We start from the raw sequence: 19,903 nt of genomic DNA on the forward strand, positions 1-19,903 counted from the left end.
TTCTTAAGTGGTCCTTGGAAAACTGGACTGCTACATGTAAAAGAATGAAATTAGTACACAACCTGACACCATACACAAAAGTAAACTCAAAATAGATTAAAGACCTAAATGTAAGGCCAGACACTATAAAACTCTTTGAGGAAAACATAGGCAGGACATTCTATGACATAAATCACAGCAAGATCCTTTTTGACCCACCTCCTACAGAAATGGAAATAAAAACAGAAAGAAGCAAGTGGGACCTAATGAAACTTAAAACCTTTTGCACAGCAAAGGAAACCAGAAACAAGATGAAAAGACAGCCCTCAGAATGGGAGAATATATTTGCAAATGAAGCCACTGACAATGGATTAATCTCCAAAATTTACAGGCCACTCATGCAGCTCAATATCAAATAAGCAAACAAACCAATCGGGAAATGGTAAGAAGACCTAAATAGACATTTCTCCAAAGAAGATATACAGATTGCTAACAAACACATGAAAGAATGCTCAACATCACTAATCATTAGAGAAATGCAAACCAAAACTACAATGAAATATCACCTCACACCGGTCAGAATGTCCATCATCAAAAAATCTACAAACAATAAATGCTGGAGAGGGTGTGGAGAAAAGGGAACCCTCTTGCCCTGCTGGTGGGAATGTGAATTGGTACAGCCACTATGGAGAACAGTATGGAGGTTCCTTAGGAAACTAAAAACAGAACTACCATATGACCCAGCAATCCCACTACTGGGCATATACCCTGAGAAAATCATAATTCAAAAAGAGTCATGTACCACAATGTTCATTGCAGTACTCTTTACAATAGCCAAGACATGGAAGCAACCTAAGTGTCCATTGACAGATGAATGGATAAAGAAGATGTGGCTCATATATACAATGGAATATTACTTAGCCATAAAAAGAAAATAAATTGAGTTATTTGTAGTGAGATGGATGGCCCTAGAGTCTGTCATACAGAGTGAAGTAAGTCAGAAAGAGAAAAACAAATACTGTATGCTAACACATATATATGGAATCTAAAAGAAATAAAAAGGTTCTGAAGAACCTAGGGGTAGGACAGGAATAAAGATGCAGACTTAGAGAATGGACTTGAGGACACAGGGAGGGGGAAGGGTGAGCTGGGACGAAGTGAGAGAGTGTCATTTACATATATATACATTACCAAATGTAAAATAGATAGCTAGTGGGACACAGCCGCATAGCATAGGGAGATCAGCTTGATGCTTTGTGACCACCTAGAGTGGTGGGATAAGGGAGGGTGGGAGGGAGACGCAAGATGGAGGAGATATGGGGATATATATGTATACGTATAGTTGATTCACTTTGTTATACAACAGAAACTAACACAACAATGCAAAGCAATTATAGTCCAATGAAGAAGATAAAAATACATAACTAAATTAATTAATTAATAAAAGAGACTGAAGCAGAAAAAAAATCTACCACTAACATCATATTTAATGCTGTGATCCTTGCAGTTTTCCCACTGAGATCAGGAACAAGGCAAGGATGTTACCATTCACAACTACTTTTCAACTACACACTTAAAGTCCAAACTAATGCAATAAGAAAAATAATTAATAGGTATTCCTAGATTGGTAAGGAAGAAATAAGACTGTTCACAGATGACATGATTTTCTATGTTGAAAATTGAAAAGAATTGCCAAAAACTTTCTGGAACTAATAAGCAGTTATAGCAAAGTTGCAGGAAACAAGGTTAATATACCAAAGTAAATTGCTTTCCTATATCCCAGCAGTGAACAACTGGAATTTGAAATTAAAAACATAATACCATATACGTTAGCATCCCCCAAAAGTAAATACCTAGGAAGAAATCTAATAAAATATGTATAATGTCTGTAAGAAGAAAACTACAAAACTCTGATAAAAGAAATCAAAGAATAAATGTAGAACGAGTCAATGTTTATGGATAGGAAAACTCAATATTGTGAAGATATCAGTTCTTCCTACCTTGATCTATGGATTCAATGCAATTCTTTTTTTTTTTTTTTTTGGCTGCTTTGGGTCTTCGTTGCTTCGCATGGGCTTCCTCTAGTTGCGGCAAGCGGGAGCTACTCTTCATTGTGGTATGTGGGCTTCTCTTGTTGCAGAGCACGTGCTCTAGGTTCATGGGCTTCAGTAATTGTGGCACATGGGCTCAGTAGCTGTGGCACATGGGCTTAATTGCTCCGTGGCATCTTCCTGGACCAGAGCTCGAATGCATGTCCCCTGCATTGACAGGAGGATTCTTAACCACGGAGCCACCAGGGAAGTCCCTCAATGCAATTCTAATCAAATCCCAGCAAGTTATTTTGTGGATATTGACAAACTGACCCTAAAGTTTATATAGAATGGTAAAAGACCCAGCATAGCCAACACAGTATTAAAGGAGAAGAACAAAGTTGGAGGACTAACATTACCTGGCTTCAAGAATTCCTATAAGATACAGTGATTGAGAAAGTGTGCTATTGGTGAAAGAATGGACAGATAGATCAATTGAACATAATATAAAGCCCAGAAATAGCCCCCACACAAATACAGGCAACTGGTCTTTTACAAAAGAGCAAAGGTAATATAATGGAGAAAAGATAGTCTTTTCAACAAATTGTACTGGAACAACTGGACCATCCACATGCAAAAAAAAAAAAAAAAGAATCTAGACAAATCCTTACATCCCTCACAAAATTAACTCAAAATGGTTCATATATCTAAATGTAAAATGCAAATCTATAAAAATCCTAGAGATAACATAGGAGAAAATCTAGACCTTGAGTTTTAGGTATAACACCAAAAGATGATCCATAAAATAAGAATTGATAAATTGGACGTCATTGAAATTAAAATTTTTTCTGCTCTGTGAAAGACACTGTGAAGAGAATGAAAAGATAAACCAAAGACTGGGAGAATATATGCAAAAGACATGTCTGATAAGCAACTGTTATCCAAAATATACAAAGTATCCTTAAAACTCAACAATAAAAGCCATCAACCTGATTTTAAAATAGGCCAAAAACTTTAATAGATACCTCACCAAAGAAGGTATACAGATGACAAATAAGCATGTGAAAAGATATTCAATATCATATGTCACTAGGGAAATGCAAATTAAAGCAATGAAATACCATTTCATACCTGTTAAAATGGCCAAAATCCAGAACCACTGACAACACCTAAAGCTGAAGAGGACAGAGAACAGTAGGAATTTTCATGCACTGCTGGAGGGAATGCAAAATAGAGCGGCCACTTTGGAATACAGTTTGGTGGTCTCTTACAGAAAACCAAATATACTCTTACCATGTGATTTGGCAATTACACTCCTTGGTATTTACCCAAAGGAGTTGAAAACATGTCCACACAATATCCTGCACACAGGTGTTCATAGCAGTTTTATAATTGCCAAAACTTTGAAGCAATCTAGATGTCCTTACAAAGTGAATGGACAAATAAACTATGGTGCATACAATGGAATATTATTTAGTGCTGCGAAAAAATAGCTATCAAGCCATGAAAAAAAGGAGGAACCTTAAAGGCATATTTTTGAATGAAATAAGCAAGTCTGAAAAGGCTATGTAATGTAGGATTCCAGCTATATGACATCCTGGAAAAGGCAAAACTATGGAGACAGGGAAAAGAGTAGTCTTTGCCAGGGGATAGTGAGGAGGGAGGGATAAATAGATGGAGCACAGACAATTTTTAGGGCAGTGAAAGTACTCTGTATGATCCTGTGATAGTGAATACATATCATTATACATTTGTCCAAACTCAGAGAATGTACAACACCAAGAATGAACCCTAGTGTAAACTATGGACATTAGCTAATAATGATGTGTCAATGTAGGTTCATCAAATGTGACAAAAGTACCACTCTGGTGGGGATGTTGATAATGAGGGAGGCTATGCATGTGCTGGGACAGGGAGTTTATGGAAAATCTCTATACCTTCCACTCAATTTTGATGTGAACCTAAAACTCTAAAAAATTAAGTCTCTTTTTAAAACAATTAGGGAGCAAAGTCATTGGGATGGTAGTCAAAGAAAGACTATGGCAGGGGTCAGCAAACGTTTTCTGTAAAGGGCCAAGTATGGTCTTTATTGCACATTATTCTTTGTTTTTTGACAATTCCCTAAAAATGTAAAAACAATCGCCCACTGATTGCCTTAAAAATCAGTTGGCAGTTTGGATTAGGTCATAGCTTGCTGGTCTCTGAACTGTGTAATTAGAAACATTGGTCTTTCAGAAAACGTTCTGAATGCTAACTTTGCAAATAGATAAAATGTTTTTGAGTACCTCCTGGTTTAACAAATAATACATTAGAAATGTATATTCTAGTTAAAATGGTATTGTTAAGGGATGCATTGTCCACCTCCCTGAACACCCCCGACATAGCAATGCTAGACAAAATATTTTAAATATATATTTAAAGTATCTAGATGCTACATCACTATGACACTGAGCAAAAGGAGAGAGGAGTCTTACCCAAGAAGAGGAAAACAAAACTTCATGAAAGATGGCTGATAAACTCAGTAAACAGGTGAATTGTCATTCAAAGAAATACAATTACTAAGGCAATCTTCCAAAACAGATTTTCAAAACAAGTGTCTTTGAAATCCTAAAAGGGATATAGGAATAAGTAATATTTACAAAATAAGATAAAGGAATCATGAAATACAGACAGATGTGACTCAAGAATAGGGAAAACTAAAAAAAAAAAAAAAAATAGGGAAAACTAAAAAGAACCAATTAGAGATTCTGGAATTGAAAATTATTGTCATGTTTTAATTAATAGGTGAACATAACTAAAGAGATAATATATTGGAAAACCTAGAACAAAACACTGAAATTTGGGGAAAAAAGTGAAAATAAATTAAAGACCCAGATCAGAAAATAGATTTGAGAAATTCTAACCTATGTTCCAAAAATAAGAAATATAGCCATGGGAAAGAGTCTAGATTTGAAGAAATGAGAGTGTATTCTGAGTTGACGAAAGACATAGATCCTCAAATAGATAGTGACCTAAGTGGTAAATATGAGAAATAAAAATTCAGTCCTATATACACTATAGTGATACCACCACCATGTATGACACTTTCGCATGAAATAGGAAGCAGTACCTTCTGGCAGGTGCTGTCCATTAATTTCGTGATTTGGCTGAGTAGCTCGTGGCCTAGTTTTTGTCTTCACTTGATCCCTTGGCCACATTCCTCTGTGCAGGGCAAGAATTATAGAACTGTACATGGTATGACAGTAGGTGAAAAATAGAAGAATCTAATTAAAAGTTGTCTTATAGATTTCCTACAAAGTAGCAACACTTATGCTGACTGTAGCGTTTTTCTCCACATGTGTGTGATAATGCATGCTAGAAGGCAATAGAATAAACTCTTTAAATGCAGAGGAAAAAGGATTCACACCCTGAGGCACTATACAGCACTAAATTATCCTTCAAGAGTAAGGATGGGGCTTCCCTGGTGGTGCACTGGTTGAGAGTCCACCTGCCGATGCAGGGGACATGGGTTCGTGCCCCGGTCCGGAAGGATCCCACATACCGCGGAGCAGCTAGACCCATGAGCCATGGCCACTGAGCCTGCACATCCAGAGCCTGTGCTCCACAACAGGAGAGGCCACAACAATGAGAGGCCCGCGTACCGCGAAAAAAAAAAAAAGATTAAGGATGAAATAGTTTGGGACAAAATCTAATAGGATTTACCTCTTACAGATTCTTGCTGAGAGAACTACAAAAGGATGGATTCCAGCAAGAGAAAAAGTGAATCTAAGGAATGGAGTGGGATATAAGTAATAGTGGTGAGTACAAAATAGTAGTAAAATGTGTGCATTTAATTCTAATGTAACACACAGTGATTTTATTGAAAAAAGAATGTTAAATTTAGGTCAGCTGAATTTACTTCAATTGGATACTGCTCTCTGCCTATGGTTTCAACTATTTTCAATATAGTGACTCACTCATTTTCAACAATTAAGTGTCCATTTCTCCTGCTAACTGACTACCACTACACTAAGAAAAGGTAAACAGTTGTTATTTCAATAATACAAGGGAAAAAAACAAAGTATTTTTCTTTGTAACCCCTGAGTAAGCTCCCCTAGTGCTTATAAAAGTGCCTATCATGTAAAAGGTACTCAAAAATATTGATTGAATGAATAAATGTATTCTCCCTTATATTTTAAGAATAGTTTCCAGCACTTAGTAAGATTAGTTATTGGCACAGAGATTCATATCCTTGATTTGTTTTTCTCAAAAGACAGTGATAAAAATCACTGTGATTTAAAACACGTTACAAAGTCTACATTTTTAAGAACTAATGGCAAGCTTCAAAGAATAATTTTGGTGGAGATGGTTTTCTGGGTGTTCTATTTTAGGTCTTGAATAGATTAATCTTAGGTTAAAAAATAGTTGTTTTTTAAATTTAATTTATTTATTTTATACAGCAGGTTCTTATTATCTATTTTATACATGTTAGTATATGTATGTCAATCCCAATCTCCCAATTCATCCCACCACCAACACCCCATTTGAGCAACAAAGAAGACTGGTTCTTGGTTGGAAAGGAGATACGTGTTTTTAAAGTTCTTCATGAAGTATTCTTTCATGATATGTCACCCAGTTATTTTTATATGGAACAGGCAGACAAGCTTCTCACCATCATCCCGGAAGCAATTTCTGTGTCCAGGCTGTGTTGCTGCCCTAGTATTCATTTAGGGCAATCTCAAAGATGGGCTGGCAGCTCCAACCTGGTGGTAAAATCATCACCTTGGCAGATTACTGGTCATTTCCTTACACTTTTGCTCCATACTCAGCTTGCCAGTCAGTAGTTGGGTACCTTTAAAGCACCAGCACTAATAGTCAAGGTTCCTCACCTAATTTTCTGATTACCTTAGAAAGAAATGGCTTTTGTCCATATTCTCATGGCCGCCAAGCTATGTGAGGCATTTATGTTAAAAGCCAGACTTTTCATGAAGCAGCTGGTTCAAGTACCAAAATATGCATGTTTTGGTATTTCTTGGTGAGTGAGCTATGAAAAAGTCCGGGTCTTGTATATGTTGTGTTGTTGTTTCATCTGGAGTTTTTGATTCTTAAAACTGGTGATGTGGCTACCTGCTGAGATTGAGCTGCCACAGAGAGCATGTATTTGGACTCAACTATTTAACCACTTAGGGCATCAGGATGAAAGCCACAGCTCATAATCCACATTGAAGTCCCTTCTGCTTTCATGCCTTCTGTCTTTCAGACTACTAACAACTAGTTAGCATCCATTGATTTTTGCAAAAATAAAACATAAACCTAATAAATATCTAATCAGTTTTTGCTCTCTTTTGCTACCTATTTAAAAGAAAATTTATAATTTAGATCAAGAGTTAAAGAAATATAAATACAATTCAACTGAGAGCATCCATTTGATATTAACACTTTCCCAGTCTTGGGTAGAAAAGTACCCTGATTTATTGGAATAAAAAGATTTCCAAAGACACATAGTGAGGAGTTTGGTGCTTTGGGGCTTCAGAAAAACTTGTTTAGAGAAAATTTTTTATGGAAATGCTTTTATTTACATTTTCAAACTCATTTCTTTGAAATTATTAGAGAGAGGGGACCATGTCCATTTTCCTTTAACTGTATTTTTCAATGTTTCAATAAAGCATATAGTATATATTTTTCACATATAATAAAATTAATGGTTATTTTGACAGTAAGACAGAAGGCTCACTGAGCATTTGAAAACAGCCATGATAAGTAGGGAAGTATATTATTCAGAATCCATGTAGTTGATAGAAACCAGAGTAATTTTAACAAGAAAATTTAATATAAAGAATGGTCATCCGGGAATTGGACATCTGATAAAGGGAACACTAAGGTTTCACAGACCGTCCCTAGAACTGAGAAAATTAAGGGAAGAGATTAGAATTATCAAAAATTTAGAATCTTGGCTGAGGGACTCACAGAGCTTGGGCTCAGACTTCTGAGGAGAGGGTGTGGCTGAGCCAAGTTAGTGCCTCAGGAATGCCACAGAGATGCTGCACAGGACTGGGAACCAGACTTTTAAGGAGGAGATACCAACTGGCTTCTGCAGATGGGGCTAGTGAGAAGCCACAGTGATGTTGGTTCTGCCAGTGTTGGAAAAAATGCAACTGGAATCAGCTGCACTTACTGGAATAACCAACCACTGCCAGGTGTATCTTTGTTGGATGGTGATGAACGTAACAGGAATCAAAACAGGAAGAGGAAATAACCTAGAAGGACAGTATCCTTTTTCTCTTCTGTTGTCTACTCTCTCTCTAGTGCCCCCTATTGTCAGAGCCTAATGGCGATCCCGCTAGCCAAAGAGAAATAGTTTGCAGAGTCCCAGCCCCGGAATCGCAAAAAGTGAAGCTAAGAAACGATAGTTTAATAATGAGCACAGGAGAAGCTAAGAAACGATAGTTTAATAATGAGCACAGGAGAAAATAAAATAAAACTGACTTGTCTTGCTTGCCATCTCTATGATTATTTCATGAAAAATAAGTTTAATACTTTTAGCCTTCATATTTTAGGTAAAAATAATCATTTTTGAGAAAGTATTTTTCTTGCTCAATTAACTTAATGGAGTCTGCAAAGAAATTAGTTGGATAAAGATGGTTGGCTCAACATATGCATGTGCTTTCCCACATTTCTTAAAATAGCTGAAGAGGTATTTTTAAAAATAATCTTAATTATATTAAAAATAATAATAATAATTCACGACAGAAAGAAAGCAGAGGGGGGGAAAAAGAAAGCTGATGAATTTGAAAAGGCACATCAACAAAGAAAGCATAATGTCACTGCAGATGTGGGAGTGGTTCCCAGGGAGCTGCAACCCAAAAATCAATGAATATGAGAAGCAGGTAAGGTTTCTGGGACATTGGGATGAGTAATAGGGTAATTTCTTTATGAAGAGGAAAACCAGTCAGTCCCCGCCTTTTATCTCCAAAGGTGCTGAGCAGTGGGCAAAAGGAGTTTGCTGTCAAGATAAAGTGATGTGTGTAGGCTGTGAGGCCAGTGAGGGAGTCCCTTGCATGGCTAGTGACCCCTGGAAGGGGCATAGTGTCAGAGAGTAGAAGACCAGCTACAAACTCACCTACAAAACATGCCCTGCCCTCTTCCCACAAACACCTGAGGTAACTATCTAAGAAAGGAACAGGTCAAACAGTGACTCTGGAATACAAAGATGAACAGACAGTCAAGAATTGCATGAGGAAATCTGTCACTATGGAAGTCACCAAATTCACCAAATAGATGACTTTAGACCTGAAACTTTAATTATTAGAATAAACAAAAGTTAAACTATAATCGTTATTGAAGAGATGATATAACATCTATTTTTTAATTTGAAACATTTACTATAGATATTCCAAAATATGAACAAAGTATAAGCATATGTATATCGACTCATCCATTCCAGGAAGAATTGTAAAAAGACTTTGGGTTACAAGCAGATACACCTGCATTTGAACTCTGACTGCCCATTAATATATGTGTGATATTAAAATCTTGAAAATGACAGTCTGTTATAACATCTATTTGTAAAAAGCCATTATCAGAAGAAAAATGATTATCTTGGTAATTATAAATCATTGTTAATTTTAAAATAATCTTAATTGTTTTGTAAAACAGTAATTCATGACAGAAAGCAGGTGGGGGAAAAAGGAAGCAGATGAATTTAATTCATACAGAACAACACGGAATCAACAGTATTTATACCAATATAAATATCTTGGTAGAAATTTTAAGATCTCATTAGTTAGCTTAAAGGCAGAATAGACACAGCTAAAGAATGAATTAATATTGGGGTGCTTGTATCATTACATAAGTTAGAGTTTTCTTTTTTTCCAGATATATGCCCAGGAGTGGGATTACAGGATCATATAGTAACTCTAGTTTTTTTTCCCCTCCATTTAAGAAACCTCCATAACTGTTCTCCATGGTGGCTGTAGCAATTTACATTCCCATCAACAGTATAGGAGGGTTCTCTTTTCTCCACACCCTCTCCAGCATTTATTATTTGTAGACTTTTTGATCATAACCATTCTGACTAGTGCGAGGTGATACCTTATTGTGGTTTTGATTTACATTTCTCTAATAATGAGTGCTGTTGAGCATCTTTTCATGTGGCTGTTGGCCATCTGTATATCTTCTTTGGAGAAATGTCTATTCAGGTCTTCTGCCCATTTTTTGACTGAGTTGTTTTTTTGATATTGAGTTGTAAGAGCTCTTTGTATATTTTGGATACTGACCCCTTGTTGGTTGCATCTTTTGCAAATATTTTCTTCCATTCCATAGGTTATTTTTTCGTTTTTCTGATGGTTTCCTTTGCTGTGCAAAAGCTTTTAAGTTTGATTAGGTCCTATTTGTTTATTTTTGATTTTATTTCTTTTACCATGGGAGATAGATCTAAGAAGATATTGCTATGATTTATGTCCAAGAATGTTTTGCCTATGTTCACTTCTAGGAGTTTTATGGTGTCATGTCTTATATTTAGATATTTAAATCATTTTGAGTTTATTTTTGTATATAGTGTGAGGAAGTGTTCCAGTTTCATTGATTTACGTGTAGCTGTTGAGCTTTCCCAACACCACTTGTTGAAGGGGCTGTCTTTTCTCCATTGTATAGTCTTGCCTCCTTTGACATAGATTAATTGAATGTAGGTATGTGGGTTTATTTCTGGTCCCTCTATTCTGTTCCATTGATCTATATGTCTGCTTTTGTGCCAGCACGATGCTGTATTGATTCTTGTAGCTTTGTAGTATTGTCTGAAGTCTGCGAGGGTCATGCCTCCAGCTTTGTTCTTTTCCCTCAGGATTGCTTTGCCAATTCTTGGTCTTTGGTGGTTGCATATAAATGCTAAGATAATTTGTTCTAGTTCTGTGAAAAATGTCATGGGTAATTTGATAATGATTGCATTAAATATGTAGATTGCTTTGGTAGTATGGCCATTTTAACAATATTAATTCTTCCAGTCTAAGAGCATGGGATACCTTTCTGTTTCTTTGAAAGTATTACCGTAAGTACATTAATGCTTTAATAGGCTTAGTAGAAAAACATTCAAATTTGGAATCAGAAATAAAGAGTATGAAACTTAGTTCTTTCACTCTTAGCTGTATAATACTCTGTTTGGATTAAACTCCACATACCTCTTTCCTTTTTGTAAATGAGGATTATAATCCCTAACTTGCAAGGTTACGTGTGAAGAGTAAATATAAAACATGTAAATGTGAGGTACACATGAGGGGTATATATGAAGCATAGTCCTTGGAACACAGTAGATGGGTATTTGTTGATTTTTCATTATCTCAGTAAACATTGAGTGCTTGCTCTGTGCCAGACAATTATGACGATTATTATGATGAAAAAGTCCCAAGCCTTAGAATTTTCACTGATAGATGTTTGTAATTTGGGGAAGGATAAAAACAAGGATAAAAAATAAGCATTTTCCTTTACGTGATTAAGAGGTTTGAAGCTCTGGTACACACTATGTTGGAGTAAAAGACATCTCCAGTCTTAAGATGTCTTTTTAATTTATTTGAGATCAAATTCTATTTCATTAAAAAATTATTAAACATAGAGTCTCCTCTTGTTATAAGCCTCAAAATAAATTGAAGAATATATGAATTACTTTTGAGGTCTTGTTAGGTGAAGTAAGCAAAATCTATTTATATAAAGTTTATTAGCATGTGGAGTACAAGAGAAAATCTTGAATATTACATTTACCAAAACAGTATAATAAAACTACATTTTATGACTGCATTTCAGATTTTAAAAATGTTGTCAACCAAACTCATTTAAAAATCAGTCAGCTTAAAATGTATAAACTTTAACTGTCTATCTAATTACTTGAAATAAAATCATGGTGTTCTATTCTGCTTCTTAGGTAGAATGTTTTCTTTTAACAAAACATAGACCAAATAGCAGTATAATGTCTGAAATTTAAGTTTTGGTAATTTACTTTATGTTGCTCCATTTCTGTTACGTAAAATGAACTTTCTTCTTACTCAGCTCCTTACTTGGAAAGTGTATAATCATGATTTTTCACACTGTGTCCTCTTTATTATTTAATTAGGGGCTCAGAAATTTCAGAATGTTGTCAATCATATAGAAGAAAAAAGTGATTTTGGGGTTTATGTAATTTAAGCTTTATATTATAACTTTCTCTTTTGACCCATAAAATCTGTCATTTATATTTTCTCTTTATAAGTATTATGATTTTTTTTACTTTAAAAAATAAAAGACAATAACAGCAAAAAATCATTTTAATTTATATCATAAAAAATATTCATGGCATACTGCCTAATGCCCCTAATATTTAAAAAACATTAGAATAGATTATTTCTGGATATAACAAAACAGCTCGAAGAGAAATTAATTTGATTTCCTTAATTATTTCAATTATTACAATTATTATTTAATTAGTTTAATTAAATAAGAGAAAAGGTAAATCTTCAAAAACATAAGGTTGCCTAGAAGTAAAAGAAAAAATTCACTGATCCCTTTTCAGTACTTCAGATAAACCTATTTTCCTTTATATTACTCAGTGTTCATTTTCACAAGGATTCATAACAATAATGATGATTTCTTTTTAGAATTTTGATTCCTGGAAAATGTGAACTACTTGCTTGTTTTCTTCTCTCATCTGCTAAGATTTCTGCCATCACTTTTTGCACTTCCTTTTTAGCTTTTGTTGTCTAGGAGCTCTCCACTGAACTTAGTATTCAAACACAGCAATTATATTCTCACTGACATAGTTACCTCCTCCTTTTTCCTAAAAGGCCCTTGCTTTTTATCTTTATGTTAATTTCCTAGTGTACTCATGCATTTCACATGTAAATTTCTGAAATTCTTTTAAATGTTATAAATTCATAAATGGCTTTTCCTTAAAAATTCTATTTGTGATTATTTGATGTAGCAGATGAAGAAATGGAAGTGACAGTTAAATCTACACACACACACACACACACACACACACACACACACACAGAGTTTTTATTAAACAAAGCAAAGATAACCTTGTTTAAGTTTACTCACTGGAAAAAAATATTATTATTGTGGTGCTACTGAGAAAAATGGAAGCAACTGGATCATTGAAAACATTTGGCAGTCTGGGGAAGATGGGACAGAGAGAAATAAGGCTCCATTTTAAAGCCAGAGACAAAGGGGGAGAGTATAGGCTGAAAGAGGACTGAGTCCCTGGAATGAACTTGAGTTTGCACTGAGTACATCCTCACAGCTGGAGCACACCTCACAAAATTTTTCTCTTTTTACTTGCGTTGAATACCAGGTATTTTAGATAGATACCACATAGACTTCCGTTAGAGTCTATCTGTTAAAACAAATAGACTTAAAAGTGAAAAATATCTCAAACACAATAGAAGTTAAAAGTTAAGATATTGTGTTTCTTTTGAGATTGATTGGCAGTTAATTTTGTCCTTTAAATGTATTTACAAACAGAATTATGAAAGGTAAATTTAACACTAAAGTAGGATTCTTCATGTCCAAGGGATATTAATAAAGGTAGACCCAAGGATTGGTAGTGTCCTTATTTTAAATTTACCTGGAGAAACTGGTTTATTCTTTGATTTTCAGTCTCTTATTACATACTTGATAGATGACATTATGATCAATTCTGCTGACAGTGACCCCCAGGGTCACATTTATTAGCCTTCTAATTCTAGTGTTTTTCTAATCCAAGTGTAAATTAAGTTTGCCAGTTATGTTTAAAAACTGTGACAGCTAATTAAGAGAAAACTTAGGTTGAGTTGGTTGGCTGAATTTCGTGTAAATAGGAAAGGTGAATCCTCCAGAGCCCTGTTCATCACTGGATGGCTTAATCACTTATCCTATTCTCCAATTTCTAACTTCCCATGAAACTCCTTATTTTTCTGTTAAACTCTTCTACTTGGCATTAGTCTGTTACAGGTACACAGATCCATAGGATAATTGGATTCAAGACTACTAGCATCTGAATTGGCAAAAATATGTTTAAATGAATTGAATTCAAAGTATTGAATTCAAGGCTTCCCTGGTTACGCAGTGGTTGAGAGTCCGCCTGCCAATGCAGGGGACACGGGTTCATGCCCCCGTCCGGGAAGATCCCACATGCTGCGGAGCGGCTGGGCCCGTGAGCCATGGCTACTGAGCCTGCACGTCCGGAGCCTGTGTTCCGCAGCGGGAGAGGCCACAACAGTGAGAGGCCCACGTACCACGAAAAAAAATGTATTGAATTCAGTTAAAACACGTAATTCTATTCCACTGATTTCATTTTTTTTTTTTTTTTTACTTTTAAGACTTGTACTGATATCCCGATGATAAGTAATGTTGCAAAAATTGTGAGAGCCCCACTAACTTTATATTGCCACTGAGAATATCTGTGATTTGGCCACACTTTTCATTGTTTTGAGTAGAAATAGAACATGGCACATTGGAGTAAATTTTTAAGGTAAGAGCCTCCATGGAATAGAGAACTGATGGTCTTGCCTGAATTGGAAATAGAACACACGTCATCAATCCTATTTATTCTGCAGTTATTACATTAAATTTAATTCTAAATAAATGTTATAAAAATGTATAAAATTAATGGTCCATCTTAAATCATGCAGCATTTCCTTCTCTTCCTTTATAAATTATTAAAAATTTCATTAAAAAAAGAAAACTAAATAGTTACTGGTAACCATCAATAATCTTTCCAAATTTGCATATTGCCTTCCAATATGTTCCCATACCTCTTCCCTCTTGCGTCTCCCTCCCTCACACCCTCCCTATCCCACCCCTCTAGGAGCTGATCTCACTGTGCTATGCGGCTGCTTCCCACTAGCTAGCTATTTTACATTTGGTAGTGTATATATGTCCATGCCACTCTCTCACTTTCCAGCTTATCCTTCCCCCTCCCCATATCTTCAAGTCCATTCTTGAGTAGGTCTGCGTCTTTATTACTATCTTACCCCTAGGTTCTTCATGACATTTTTTTTTCTTAAATTCCATATATATGTGTTAGCATACGGTATTTGTCTTTCTCTTTCTGACTTACTTCACTCTGTATGACAGACTCTAGGTCCATCGACCTCATTACAGATAGCTCAATTTCGTTTCTTTTTATGGCTGGTAATATTCCATTGTATATATGTGCAATACCTTCTTTATCCATTCATCTGAAGATGGGCACTTAGGTTGTTTCCATCTCCTGGCTACTGTAAATAGAGCTGCAATGAACATTTTGGTACATGACTCTTTTTGAATTATGGTTTTCTCAAGGTATATGCCCAGTAGTGGGATTGCTGGGTCATATGGTAGTTCTATTTGTAGTTTTTTAAGGAACCTCCATACTGTTCTCCATAGTGGCTGTACCAATTCACATTCCCACCAGCAGTGCAAGAGTGTTCCCTTTTCTCCACACCCTCTCCAGCATTTATGGTTTGTAGATTTTTTGATGATGGCCATTCTGACTGATGTGAGAAGATATCTCATTGTAGTTTTGATTTACATTTCTCTAATGATTAATGATGTTGAGCATTCTTTCATGTGTTTGTTGACAGTCTGTATATCTTCTTTGGAGAAATGTCTATTTAGGTCTTCTGCCCATTTTTGGATTGGGTTGTTTGTTTTTCTGATATGGAGGTGCATGAGCTGCTTGTAAATTTTGGAGATTAATCCTTTGTCAGATGCTTCATTTGCAAATATTTTCTACCATTCTGAGGGTTGTCTTTTCATCTTGTTTACGGTTTCCTTTGCTGTGCAAAAGCTTTGAAGTTTCATTAGGTTCCATTTGTTTATTTTTGTTTTTATTTCCATTTCTGTAGGAGGTGGGTCAAAAAGGATCTTGCTGTGATTTATGTCATAGAGTGTTCTGCCTATGTTTTCCTCTAAGAGTTTGATAGTTTCTGGCCTTACATTTAGGTCTTTAATCCATTTTGAGCTTATCTTTTGTGTATGGTGTTAGGGAGTGATCTAATCTCATACTTTTACATGTACCTGTCCAGTTTTCCCAGCACAACTCATTGAAGAGGCTGTCCTTTCTCCACTGTACATTCCTGCCTCCTTTATCAAAGATAAGGTGACCATATGTGCGTGGGTTTATCTCTGGTCTTTCTATCCTGTTCCATTGATCTATATTTCTGTTTTTGTGCCAGTACCATACTCTCTTGGTTACTGTAGCTTTGTAGTATAGTCTGAAGTCAGGGAGCCTGATTCCTCCAACTCCGTTTTTCATTCTCAAGATTGCTTTGGCTATTTGGGGTCTTTTGTGTTTCCATACAAATTGTGAAATTTTTTGTTCTAGTTCTGTGAAAAATGCCAGTGGTAGTTTGATAGGGATTGCATTGAATCTGTAGATTGCTTTCGGTAGTACAGTCATTTTCACAATGTTGACTCTTCCAATCTAAGAACATGGTATATCTCTCTATCTATTTGTATCCTCTTTAATTTCTTTCATCAGTGTCTTATAATTTTCTACATAGAGGTCATTTGTCTCCTTAGGTAGGTTTATTCCTAGATATTTTATTCTTTTTGTAGCAGTGGTAAATGGGAGTGTTTTCTTGATTTCATTTTCAGATTTTTCATCATTAGTGTATAGGAATGCTAGAGATTTCTGTGCATTAATTTTGTATCCTGCTACTTTACCAAATTCGTTGATTAGCTCTAGTAGTAATCTGGTAGCATCTTTAGGATTCTCTATGTATAGTATCATGTCATCTGCAAACAGTGACAGCTTTACTTCTTCTTTTCTGATTTGGATTCCTTTTATTTCCTTTTCTTCTCTGATTGCTGTGGCTAGAACTTCCAAAACTATGTTGAATAATAGTGGTGAGAGTGGGCAACCTTGTCTTGTTCCTGATCTTAGTGGAAATGCTTTCAGTTTTTCACCATTGAGGACGATGTTGGCTGTGGGTTTCTCATATATGGCCTTTATTATGTTGAGGAAAGTTCCCTCTGTGTCTACTTTCTGGAGGGTTTTTATCATAAATGGGTGTTGAATTTTGTCAAAAGCTTTCTCTGCATCTATTGAGATGATCATATGGTTTTTCTCCTTCAATTTGTTAATATGGTGTATCACGATTGATTTGCATATAGTGAAGAATCTTTCCATTCCTGGGATAAAGCCCACTTGATCATGGTGTATGATCCTTTTAATGTGCTGTTGGCTTCTGTTTTCTAGTATTTTGTTGAGGATTTTTGCATCTATGTTCATCAGTGATATTGGCCTGTAGTTTTCTTTCCTTGTGACATCTTTTTCTGGTTTTGGTATCAGGGTGATGGTGGCCTCGTAAAATGAGTTTGAGAGTTTTCCTCCCTCTGCTGTATTTTGGAAGAGTTTGAGAAGGATAGGTGTTAGCTCTTCTCTAAATGTTTGATAGAATTCGCCTGTGAAGCCATCTGGTCCTGGGCTTTTGTTTGTTCAAAGATTTTTAATCACAGTTTCAATTTCAGTGCTTGTGATTGGTCTGTTCATATTTTCTATTTCTTCCTGATTCAGTCTTGGCAGGTTGTGCATTTCTAAGAATTTGTCCATGTCTTCCAGGTTGTCCATTTTATTGGCATAGAGTTGCTTGTAGTATTCTCTCATGATCTTTTGTATTTCTGAAGTGTCAGTTGTTACTTCTCCTTTTTCATTTCTAATTCTATTGATTTGAGTTTTCTCCCTTATTTTCTTGCTGAGCCTGGCTAATCGTTTATCAATTTGTTAATCTTTTTAAAGAGCCAGCTTTTCATTTCATTGATCTTTGCTATCGTTTCCTTCATTTCTTTTTCATTTATTTCTGATCTGATCTTTATGATTTCTTTCCTTCTGCTAATTTTGGGGGTTTTTTTGTTCTTCTTTCTCTAATTGCTTTAGGTGCAAGTTTAGGTTGTTTATTTGAGATGTTTCCTGTTTCTTAGGGTGGGATTGTATTGCTATAAACTTCCCTCTTAGAACTGCTTTTGCTGCATCCCATAGGTTTTGCATTGTTGTGTCTCCATTGTCATTTGTTTCTAGGTATTTTTTGATTTCCTCAGTGATCACTTCCTTATTAAGTACTGTATTGTTTAGCCTCTATGTGTTTGTATTTTTTACAGATCTTTTCCTGTAATTGATATCTAGTCTCATAGCATTGTGGTCAGAAAAGATACTTAATACAATTTCAATTTTCTTAAATTTACCAAGGCTTGGTTGGTGACCCAAAATGTGATTTATCCTGGAGAATGTTCCATGAGTACTTGAGAAAAATGTGTATTCTGTTGCTTTGGGGTGGAATGTCCTATAAATATCAATTAAGTCCATCTTATTTAATGTATCATTTAACGCTTGTGTTTCCTTATTTATTTTCATTTTGGGTGATCTGTCCATTGGTGAAAGTGGGGTGTTAAAGTCCCCTACTATGAATGTTTTACTGTCAATTTCCCCTTTTATGGCTGTTAGTATTTGCCTTATGTATTGAGGTGCTCCTATGTTGGGTGCATAAATATTTTCAATTGTTATATCTTCTTTGTGGATTGGTCCCTTGATCATTATGTAATGTCCTTCTTCGTCTCTTGTAATAGTCTTTATTTTAATGTCTATTTTGTCTGATATGAGAATTGCTACTCCAGCTTTCTTTTGGTTTCCATTTGCATGGAATATCTTTTTCCATCCCCTTACTTTCAGTCTGTATGTGTCTCTAGGTCTGAAGTGAGTCTCTTGTAGACAGCATATATTTGTTGAAGTTTTTAATAAAGAATTCCTGTTGAATTATTGTCTCTAGGTTAAAAAGTCATGGTCTTTAATCCTGTGATGTCACATAGTTGTATCTTAAGGCCAATTCTAATAAATTGATAGTTAGGGCTCAGAACACTGTGCTGAGAAGGATTCTGAGTCTTCATAAAATCTCAGCAGGTGATTGATTAGCAGTGATGTTCACAGAGGCAGGAGGGTGTTTTGAAGGAGAAAGTATTTATTACTTATTTTTAGAGGTGTTTTTTATATAATATTCTTAACAAATACAAAAATAATTTAGTTTTTTGCCTTTTAAACCTGGTTTTACTGTTTAAAATAGTCCTTTTCTTATGGTGCTGGGCAATTTTGAATTCTTGATTATGCTCTGTTTCTGGGTCAATTGGAGTACCTCTTCATGTACCTTAACATACAAATACTAGATATTATGATCACTCACATGTCTGAGAATAGGTTTCTGCCTTAGTGCATGAAAAACAGATTTCATAGATTTTTTAAAATTAGGCCACAGTCTTATTTTATCATTATTTGCATGTTTCTTTCCTTGACTCATAGTCTATACAATGGTTAAAATATTTGGAGTCAGGCTGGTTTGAGTCCTTTGTGGAAAAACACTTTCTTTTTTCTGAACTAACATATGCAGAATTTATTTCTTCATTCTTATAGCTTTAAAAGTATCAGAATTCCCTTTTTTTCTTATAGTTCAACAATTTATCAATAGGTATAGTTTAATCAGTCTTATTAGAACACAGTGAGACTTTTCAGTTTGCTCAGAAAATATTGATTGTGCTTTTCTCTGACTGCTTTTGTTCTGATCCTTCTGTTCTCTCCTTTAAGAAAATTACTTGTTTGCCTGCTTTGCTCTGTTTCACATCCTCTACCTCAGTCATCTTCTTTTGTATTTAATTTTGTCCCATTCTTCTGAGTTCTGAGAAGTCTCTTGAGTTTTTTATACAGTTACCTGATATACACCTTTTTAGAATTGACACTTCTTGCTACAACACAAATTTTAACTTGTCTATAGCATTATTTTTTAACAATTCATCCTATTTCATTCATTTGACTTTTTGCCTCAACCAGTTATTTATAATAGCCTCCTTTTATTTAATAGCAGCCATGTCTCTTGAATTTTACTGAATATGTCAAACAGTTCCTGGAATTTTTCTTCTGATTTCTACTCGAAATTATTTTCAGAAGT

At 35.2% G+C, this 19,903-nt stretch overlaps 1 protein-coding gene across 2 annotated transcripts in view; it reads left to right on the forward strand.

The window, feature by feature from the left end:
* The first annotated feature begins 5,722 nt into the window (after nt 1–5,722).
* Nucleotides 5,723–19,903, forward strand: part of KCNN2 (potassium calcium-activated channel subfamily N member 2) — a 325,278-nt gene continuing 311,097 nt past the window's right edge. The window contains exon 1 of one of the 2 annotated variants that reach the window (XM_030869859.2): nt 5,723–5,806. The gene's annotated coding sequence lies outside the window, so the exon portion shown is untranslated. The remainder of the gene's footprint in view (nt 5,807–19,903) is intronic. The other variant, XM_060296128.1, reaches the window with a different exon arrangement.

Source organism: Globicephala melas, chromosome 3, assembly GCF_963455315.2.
Source record: "Globicephala melas chromosome 3, mGloMel1.2, whole genome shotgun sequence".
NCBI classification, from domain to species: domain Eukaryota; kingdom Metazoa; phylum Chordata; class Mammalia; order Artiodactyla; family Delphinidae; genus Globicephala; species Globicephala melas.